Below are 10126 nucleotides of genomic sequence, written 5' to 3' on the forward strand. Positions count from 1 at the left end.
TAAGAACAAACTGCACACACTTTGAGAAAGTTTCATATGGGACCCTGTACCTTCCAGGTTCATCTACAAACAAGCCAGAAAGTATCAGGAAGAAATGAAAATGTTTTCCCTGTATTTAAAGATGATTTTTTTCCAGAAATAAAAATAGTATTTATACTTTCACTTGAAAAATGAGTCCCCAGATCTTTCTTCAGTACAAAAATTAGGCATAAAAAGAGGCAGGGGGGAAAATTAAGTTTATGTTTGAGGCAGCCTAATGCAACAGAAAATGCCAAAAGCTAACGGTGTAAGGAAAAAAATTGCCTTAGGTCATACCTGAGACCTCTCAGCAGAGGTGAAGAAATCTGCTTATCTGAGACTACATGCAGGGTGTAGGTACCTTATGTATGATCTGAATCAGTTGTCCCAGGGGCAGTAAAGTTGTTGGTAAGGGGTGAGGATGCTTACCTTATTCTAGAGTAAGTGGTGACTAACTAAAACAATAGAAAGAAAAAAAAAAAATAGCTCCCAAACCTGGAGTTCTTAATTAAAAAAACAAAAATGCTTGCATATTCTTTCAATCATAACAAATGCTAATCAAATAACAGGTTTAAAGAACTTACACCTAAAAAAGCATTTTTTAACATAGTAGAAAGGTATTGTTGAATTCTTCAATAATTTCAAGTCTTTCACTGATACTTGCATTCCTATATGACCAGGATCCTTGTAAGAAGAGACACAGGGAAGTCACATGAGGATGGAGACAGTGATGCCTAGACGATGAACCCCAAGGATGGCCAGTCGCTGTGAGAAGCTGGGACAGGTCAGAGAGGTTCCTCTGCTAGATCGCTCATAGCAGGAACCAGCCCTGCTGAAACTCTTTGTTTTGGACTTATGGCTTCCAGAATTGTAGGGCTTACAGTTCTGTTGCCTTAAGCCATCCAGGATTTGTTGCTATGACTTTTTCCTCCCCATTCTGTGTCACGTGAAACTAACCCAGAGCTGACACAGCTGCCATCGGAAACCAATACAGATACCTGGGAATATCTTCCCCATGAGCAAAAAAAATCTAGAATAATTGTGGTGGATGGATATATCCCTTCAGTGTCTTGTGTGCGTGCTAAGCCGCTTCAGTCATGTCCGAGTCTTTGCGACCCTCTGTGGACTGTAGCCCACGAGGCTCCTCTGTCCGTGGGCTTCTCCAGGCAAGAATACTGGAGCAGGTTGCCATTTCCTTCTTCAGGGGAATCTCCCCAACCCAGGGATCAAACCTGCTTCTCTTACATCTCCTGCATTGGCAGGCCAGTTCTTTACCACTACCACCTGCTGAGAAGCCCAATCAACTCTAATTCCATAAAGGAAATCATTGTTGCTCCTCAGCTCCATCTTGAATGCCTCTGATTCTAAAATTCCCATGGTTTGAGCATTGCTTTGAGAATATTTTTGTATTAAGTAGATTTTCTGAGTTTTAGAGCTATAGAGCGTAAATTTACCTTCCATTAACATTACAGCTTTTAAAATATTTGACAGAGCACATTCTCTATGTCCTAACTTTTCTTTTTTTTTTCCCCCCCTCAGGACACTTTGGATATAAAGGACTGAAATGTTTACAGTCATATATTAAGGGGTGTAACTCAGTCATTACTAGTGCATGCACACATAGGTACACACTTATTTGTTTTGTAAAGCAGATTTTAAAAGAAATCCATTCAGTCTTAGCAAGTGATATGAAAATCTGAAAGAATAGCATGAAAATTTTGTCATAAATTTTTAAGTCTTTTCTTGTTACAAGAAGCTACTCTCAGCCTGTGGGCATCATGGAGTCAAGATTAAGACAAGCCTTTGAATACTTTTGAATATAGTGGTTTGTGCTGAGTGCATGCTAAATCACTTCGGTCATGTCCAATTCTTTGAGACCCTCTGTGGATTGTAGCTCACCAGGCTCCTCTGTCCATGGGATTCTCCAGCCAAGAATACTGGAGTGGGTTGCCATTCCCTTCTCCAGGGGATCTTTCAAACCCAGGGATCAAATCCCAGACTCTTAAATCTCCTGCATTGGCAGGAAGGTTCTTTACCATTAGCGCCAACTGGGAAGAACAGTGAATTCTCTGTAAATACCCATTCAAATTGATTGATAACTTGGGTCATATTTGGGGGGGTGGGGAAGAAATGCAAAGTAATATTTGCACTTTCTTTTGCATGATTATTTGTTAGAATCTATAAAGAATAAAAAATCATCCAAAAAAATCACAGTACTCTTAAAAATACATGGATATGGAAGGGCTACCAAGACAGATGGAAGCCACAGGACTTTGCTCTTTACCCTTGGTACAAGCGTCTGGTTCTCCAGCCCATGGCGTGTTTAGACACAGAAGCATAAAGGGTGAATGTGCATCTCTGTTAACTACCAGATGGTGTTCCTTCATAGATTCATTTTTTTCTATATGAGATTCTTGATATATTCTCTTACTACATTAGTCTCTTATAAACGATCTTCAAATTATGAAGAGAAGCTGTGTGTATGTGTGGGTGTAGATGGATGGATGTGTCTGTGTTTTTGTAATAAATAGTCTTTGTTATGAGCATTTCCCTGGAGGCTTATTTTAGGACTGTCTGACTTGTGATCCACCCGCTGGATGAATCTGTGGTTTAATGTCACTTGCCCAGATAGTCTGTCCTGCCTCGCTTTCATATGAACTTCTACTTCCTGCTTAGGTTATGCATTTTGACACTCCATCTGGCGTTGAGATCCTTCACAGAGCTCACAGTAGAACAGCCTGTCTTTTTAGAAGCTGAAAGTTCTGAATGATCTGTAACAGGGGTTACAGGGAGATTTGTTCCCTGTCCTTCTAATGATAGTGAGCCCTCAAGAGCAGCACATGTAATTGGATCTTTGGAATGTGTGAGGGCACACGTCTGTTTCTCTGATAACCTGCAAGTACCCTGGAGCGTGTGGAAAAAGCATAAAACCCAGAGGACTTGAAGGAGGCAGTCAGCTGGGAATACGCTGTTAGGGTAGATGTAACTGTTCATATTTATGCATAATGGAAGTTATTTCTTAACAAATGTTGGGTATTTATTAGCTATCAAAGAAACATTTGTTTTATAATCTTTATTTCTGAGTTGTTGATATGTATGAATAGCACACTGAAGTCTTTGATCATTGGTTATTTTCTTATTATTGGATCAAAATATATGGCATGGATAATGTTCAGAATATTCCCAGTATTTTAAAAAATTGTTATTAAATTTTAAGACATTAGTCAGCTATTCAATTTCCTGAGTTGCAGTTTGGGATATTTTATGACATACATTAATGATTTTAATTTTACTTATTACCCTTTTCACCTTTGTCCATTGAATTGGTAATAGCATCAAACCATTATTGCCATATTTTTTGCAGAAACTTTAATGATTTCAATAATGAAATTGCTTATAAAAATGTTACATGTAGCTTACTTTTCATTTTAAAAATTAAATTTTTGAAAGTTTCCTTATTCAGTTATAAGTAATGAAAATCAGTTTTTGTCTTTTTATGAGTTTTATATTATAACCATTTACCAAATAAAATACAGAATGAGCTTTCTCATATTTTAGCTATGGATATTAATAAGTGTATATCAAGTATGTTTCAGAAGATAAAGTGTTTTATTTTTTGCTTAGTTACATTTTTTCCTGATTACAAAATGTAACTTCAGAAAAACAAATTATATAAATAAAAATCATTCTGAATAACACCACTGAATGTTAGCTTCTATAAATCTTCTAGAATAGTGTTTTATTACACACACATGTATGTGTATTTCTATCTGTATGTAAGTAATTCAGGATTTTTCTGGCCGCTTAAAAAACTTTTACTTCTGGTACTAACAGAAGATGTTAGCTTAACAAATTCCAAGACTAGAGATTTTTAACAAACTATCAACAATTATGAATCTTTATATCTTTTTCTTTCAGCTTTATTCTTTGGAATATTCATTTTGACTTTCAAAATCAGTCCTTGGAGTTCAATATTTTTTTATTTGAAAGTATTTTTCTTTTAATATGTTAGACATTTGTTGATATAACAGGTACTCTTGGGATTATATTTTATAATATATTATGCTTTAAAATATTTTTATGGGTTTAAAGTTTTTGGTTTGTTTTTATTATTTTGATTGTGTGTTTTGAAGGTTTGCATTTGTTTTCTATTTATTTATAAGTATTACTTTATGTAATGCTCTTAATCCTCTGTTTTAAATAGTATCTGTTAATTTCCTTCTATGAGTAATAAAATTAGGTATTTCTTTTTCCTTCCCATTCTTTTATCCATTCTCTTTTCCATTCATTTTGATTGATCATAATATATTTCTTGGGGCTTCCTATGTGGTGCTAGTGTAAAGAACCCTGCCTGCCAATGCAGGAGACATCAGAGATGTGGGTTCAATCCCTGGGTTGGGAAGATCCCCTGGAGGAGAGCCTGGCAACCCACTCCAGTATTCTTGCCTGGAGAATCCCATGGACAGAGGAGCCTGGAGGGCACCAGTCCATAGGGTCACAAAGATTCAGACATGACCGAAGTGATTTCACACACACACATTATGTATTTCTTAATGTTTAATTTTTACTGTTTCATGTTCTTATGACTCTATTATTTTCTACATCTAAGTAATGTACCTTAAATCCCAGCTACATAAGATGAAGTTGTCTAACTGCCATATTGTCAAAATTTATACCACTTCCACTTGATTCTATAAACATAATCCCCCATCTATGTTACTCTTGGTCCTATGGTTTTATAGGATAAATATTCACTATTTCTTTTCCTTATCTCTTACTTGGGTGAATTTCTTAATCTGTCAATTTTTTTACTTTTTCAAAATGGTTTATGTGCTGTTATATTAATATGTGGGTGATAAGATGGCCAGCTAAAATTTTTATTAGGTGGCATTGTTATTTTTCAGTTCTTGTAGACAATGCTCAATTTTTAATGACTGGGTCAATACGCGCATACACTCCTGCACACACACAGTGATGGTCATCAGAAACCAATCTAAATGCAATCTCTTGACAATTCTCTAGCGTCTCTCTGTCTAACCATAAGTCTGAGGACACTTGCATTCATATAATCACACAAACAAGGAGGACCTGATGAAACCATGGCAAGTTCTAGAGCCATGCTTCCTAAATAGCTGAATCTCCTGGTGATTTTATTAGAGTGTAGATTTTGATTCAGTGTATCTGCAGTGGAATTGCAGTTCTAAAATGCTGCCAGGTCCTACTGTTGCTGCTGATTCTAAGACTGTATTTTATGCAACAAAACGAAGTAAGCCCTGTTGAGTGGAGCCTGGATGGGCCTGTCATGCTCAGCACTTCTTTTCTTTTTTAAAAATTTTTGTTGGAATATAGTTGATTTGCAGTGTTTGTTAGTTTCTACTATAGAGCAAAGAGAATCAGCTATACATATACATATGTCCTCCCCCCACCTTTGGTTAATTTCCCTCCCATTTGGTTTACCACAGGGCATCAAGCAGAGTTCCCTGTGCTGTCCAGTAGGTTCTCGTTACTATGTACACAGTAGTGTATATATGTCAACCCCAATCTCCCAGTTTATCCCACCCTCTCTTTCCCCCTTGGCATTCATACGTTTGTCCTCTATGTGTCTGGCTCTACTTCTTCTTTGCAAATAGGTTCATCTGTACCATTTTTCTAGACTCCACACTTATGCATTAATATACAGTATTTGGTTTTCTCTTTCTGATTTCACTCTGTATGACTGTCTCTAGGCCCATCCACATGTCTATTAAGTGGCACAATTTCACCCCTTTTTATGGTTGAGAAATACTCTATTGTGTATATGTACCACATCTTCTTTACCCATCCCTCTGTCGATGGACATTTCTTCCATGTCCTGGCTATTGTAAATAGTGTTTCCGTAAACATTGGGATGCATGCATCTTTTTGAATTATGGTTTTCTCTGGGTATATACCCAGGAGTGGAATTGCTGGGTCATATGATGGTTCTGTTTTTAGTTTACGGAACCTCCATACTTTTCTCCATATTTGCTTTATCAATTTACATTCCCACTGACAGGGTTAAGAGAGCTCCCTTTTCTATATACCCTTTCTAGCATTTATTGTCTATAGACTTCTCAATGATGGCCATTTTGACTGACATCAGGTGATACCTCATTGTACTTCTGATTTGCATTTCTTTGACAATTAGTCAAAGACTAATTGTCTTCTTTGGAGAAAAGTCTTTAGGTATTCTGACCATTTTATAATTGTGTTTTTTGTTTTTTTTGCTCTTGAGCTACATGAGCTGTTTGTATATTTTGGACATTAATCTCTTGTCAGTTGCTTCATTTGCAAATATTTTCTCCCATTCGTATTTTCATTTTGTTTATGATTTCCTTTGCCATACAAAAGTTTTTGAGTTTAATTGGGTCCCTTTAGTTTTTGTTTTTATTTTCAGTACTCTAGGAGGTGGATCAAAAAAGATCTTACTGTGATTTATGTCAAACAGTGTTCTGCCTATGTTTTCCTCTAAGAGTTTTATAGTGTCTGGCCTTATGTTTAGGTCTTTAATCTGTTTTGAGTTTATCTGTGTGTGTGGTATTAGGGAGTGTTCCAGTTTCATTCTTGTACATGTAGCTGTCCAGTTTTCCCAGCAACACTGATTCAAGGGCTGTCTTTTCTCCATTGTATATTCTTGCTTCCTTTGTCATAGATTAGGTGGCCATAGGTGTATGAGTTTATCTCTGGACTTTCTATCTTCTTCCATTGATCTATATTTCTGTTTTTGTGCCAGTGCCACACTATCTTGATTACTGCAGCTTTGTAGGATAGTATGAAGTCAGGGAACTTGATTTGTCCAGCCCTGGTTTTCTTTAAGATTGCTCTGGCTATTTGGAATCTTTTGTGTTTTCCATACAAATTGTAAAATTTTGTTGTTCTAAGTCTATGAAAAATGCCATTAGTAATTTTTTTTTAATTTTTTTATTAGTTGGAGGCTAATTACTTCACAACATTTCAGTGGGTTTTGTCATACATTGATATGAATCAGCCATAGATTTACACTTATTCCCCATCCCAATCCCCCCTCCCATCTCCCTCTCCACCCGATTCCTCTGGGTCTTCCCAGTGCACCAGGCCGGAGCACTTGTCTCATGCATCCCACCTGGGCTGGTGATCTGTTTCACCATAGATAGTATACATGCTGTTCTTTTGAAACATCCCACCCTCACCTTCTCCCACAGAGTTCAAAAGTCTGTTCTGTATTTCTGTGTCTCTTTTTCCATTTTGCATATAGGGTTATCGTTACCATCTTTCTAAATTCCATATATATGTGTTAGTATGCTGTAATGTTCTTTATCTTTCTGGCTTACTTCACTCTGTATAAGGGGCTCCAGTTTCATCCATCTCATTAGGACTGGTTCAAATGAATTCTTTTTGACGGCTGAGTAAAATTCCATGGTGTATATGTACCACAGCTTCCTTATCCATTCATCTGCGGATGGGCATCTAGGTTGCTTCCATGTCCTGGCTATTATAAACAGTGCTGCGATGAACATTGGGGTGCAGGTGTCTCTTTCAGATCTGGTTTCCTCAGTGTGTATGCCCAGAAGTGGTATTGCTGGGTCATATGGCAGTTCTATTTCCAGTTTTTTAAGGAATCTCCACACTGTTTTCCATAGTGGCTGTACTAGTTTGCATTCCCACCAATCCAAGAAGAAGATATAACAATTATAAATATATATGCACCCAACATAGGAGCACCGCAATATGTACGGCAAACACTAACGAGTATGAAAGAGGAAATTAATAGTAACACAATAATAGTGGGAGACTTTAATACCCCACTCACAACTATGGATAGATCAACTAAACAGAAAATTAACAAGGAAACACAAACTTTAAATGACACAATGGACCAGCTAGACCTAATTGATATCTATAGGACATTTCACCCCAAAACAAGCAACTTCACCTTTTTCTCAAGTGCACACGGAACCTTCTCCAGAATAGATCACATCCTGGGCCATAAATCTAGTCTTGGAAAATTCAAAAAAATTGAAATCATTCCAGTCATCTTTTCTGACCACAGTGCAGTAAGATTAGATCTCAATTACAGGAAAAAAATTGTTAAAAATTCAAACACCTGGAGGCTAAAGAACACGCTTCTGAATAACCAACAAATCATAGAAGAAATCAAAAAAGAAATCAAAATATGTATAGAAATGAATGAAAATGAAAACACAACAACCCAAAACCTATGGGACACTGTAAAAGCAGTGCTAAGGGGAAGGTTCATAGCATTACAGGCTTACATCAAGAAACAAGAAAAAAGCCAAATAAATAACCTAACTCTACACCTAAAGCAATTAGAGAAGGAAGAAATGAAGAACCCCAGAGTTAGCAGAAGGAAAGAAATCTTAAAAATTAAGGCAGAAATAAATGCAATAGAAACTAAAGAGACCATAGCAAAAATCAACAAAGCTAAAAGCTGGTTTTTTGAAAAAATAAAATTGACAAACCATTAGCAAGACTCATTAAGAAACAAAGAGAGAAGAACCAAATTAACAAAATTAGAAATGAAAATGGAGAGATCACAACAGACAACACTGAAATACAAAGGATCATAAGAGACTACTACCAGCAGCTCTATGCCAATAAAATGGACAACTTGGATGAAATGGACAAATTCTTAGAAAAGTATAACTTTCCAAAACTGAACCAGGAAGAAATAGAAGATCTTAACAGACCCATCACAGGCAAGGAAATCGAAACTGTAATCAAAAATCTTCCAGCAAACAAAAGCCCAGGACCAGATGGCTTCACAGCTGAATTCTACCAAAAATTTAGAGAAGAGCTAACACCTACCTTACTCAAACTCTTCCAGAAAATTGCAGAAGAAGGTAAACTGCCATTAGTAATTTGATAGGGATTTCTTTGAATCTGTAGATTGCTTTCAGTGGTGCATTCATTTTTATAATATTGATTTGAACATGGTAAATCTCTTCATCTGTTTGTGTCATCTTTGATTTCTTTCATTAATATCTTGTAGTTTTCTGAGTACATATCTTTTGCCTCGTTAGGTAGGTTTATTCCTAGGTTGTGTATTTTCTTGGTTGCAATGGTAAATGGGATTGTTTCCTTAATTTCTCCTTCTGATATTTTGTTGTTAGTATATAGGAGTGCCAGAGATATTTATGCAATTTTGTATCCTGCAACTTTGCCAAACTCATGGATTAGCATCAGTAGTATTCTGGAGGTCTCTTTAGGATTTTCTTACTATGGTATGAATTTGAGCAAACTCTGGGAAATAGTGAAGGACAGGGAAGCCTGGGATGCTGTAGTCCATGGGGTCACAAAGTGTTGGACAGGACTCGGCAACTGGAAAACAGTGTATATAGTATCATGCCATTTGCAAACAGTAACAGTTTTTATTCTTTTCCTGTTTGTATTTGTTTTTTTTAATTTCTTTTTCTTCTCTGGTTGCTGTGGCTAGGACTTCCAAAACTATACTGAATCATAGTGCCAAGAGTGGACATTCTGTGTTCTTCCGGATCTTAGAGAAAATGCTTTCAGTTTTTCACCATTGTGAATGATGTTCAAGTCTACAGCCATGCTACCCTGAATGTGCCTGATCTCAGAAGCAAAGCAGGGTCAGGCCTGGTTAGTACTTGGATGGGTAACCGCCTGGGAATACTGGTTGCTGCAGGCTTTAAAAAAAAAAAAAAAAAAAAGAATGATGTTTGTTGTAGGGTTTTTTATATATGGCCTTTAATATGTTGGGGTAGGTTCCCTCTATGCCCACTTTCTGGAGAGTTTTTATCATAAGTGGGTTTCAAATTTTGTCAAAAGCTTTCTCTGCATTTATTGAGATGATCATGTGGTTTTTATACTTTAATTTGTTAGTATGGTATATCACATTGATTTGCATATACTGAAGAATCCCTGCATCCTTGGGATAAATCCTACTTGATCATGATGTATGATCCTTTGAATCTGTTGTTGGATTCTGCTTGCTAGCATTTTGTGGAGGATTTTAGTGTCTATGTTCATCAGTGATACTGGTCTGTAATTTTCTGTAATTTTTTGGAGAACATGTCTTTGGTTTTTGTATCAGGGTGATGGTGACCTTTAGCATGACCTTGGGAGTGTT

General features: G+C 36.6%; 1 pseudogene; it reads left to right on the top strand.

Annotated features, from left to right (window-relative positions):
- Nucleotides 1–9576: 9576 nt before the first annotated feature.
- LOC122685060 lies at nucleotides 9577–9685 on the top strand (annotated as a pseudogene).
- Nucleotides 9686–10126: the final 441 nt, after the last annotated feature.

Source organism: Cervus elaphus, chromosome 27 (assembly GCF_910594005.1).
Source record: "Cervus elaphus chromosome 27, mCerEla1.1, whole genome shotgun sequence".
In the NCBI taxonomy this organism is placed as follows: domain Eukaryota; kingdom Metazoa; phylum Chordata; class Mammalia; order Artiodactyla; family Cervidae; genus Cervus; species Cervus elaphus.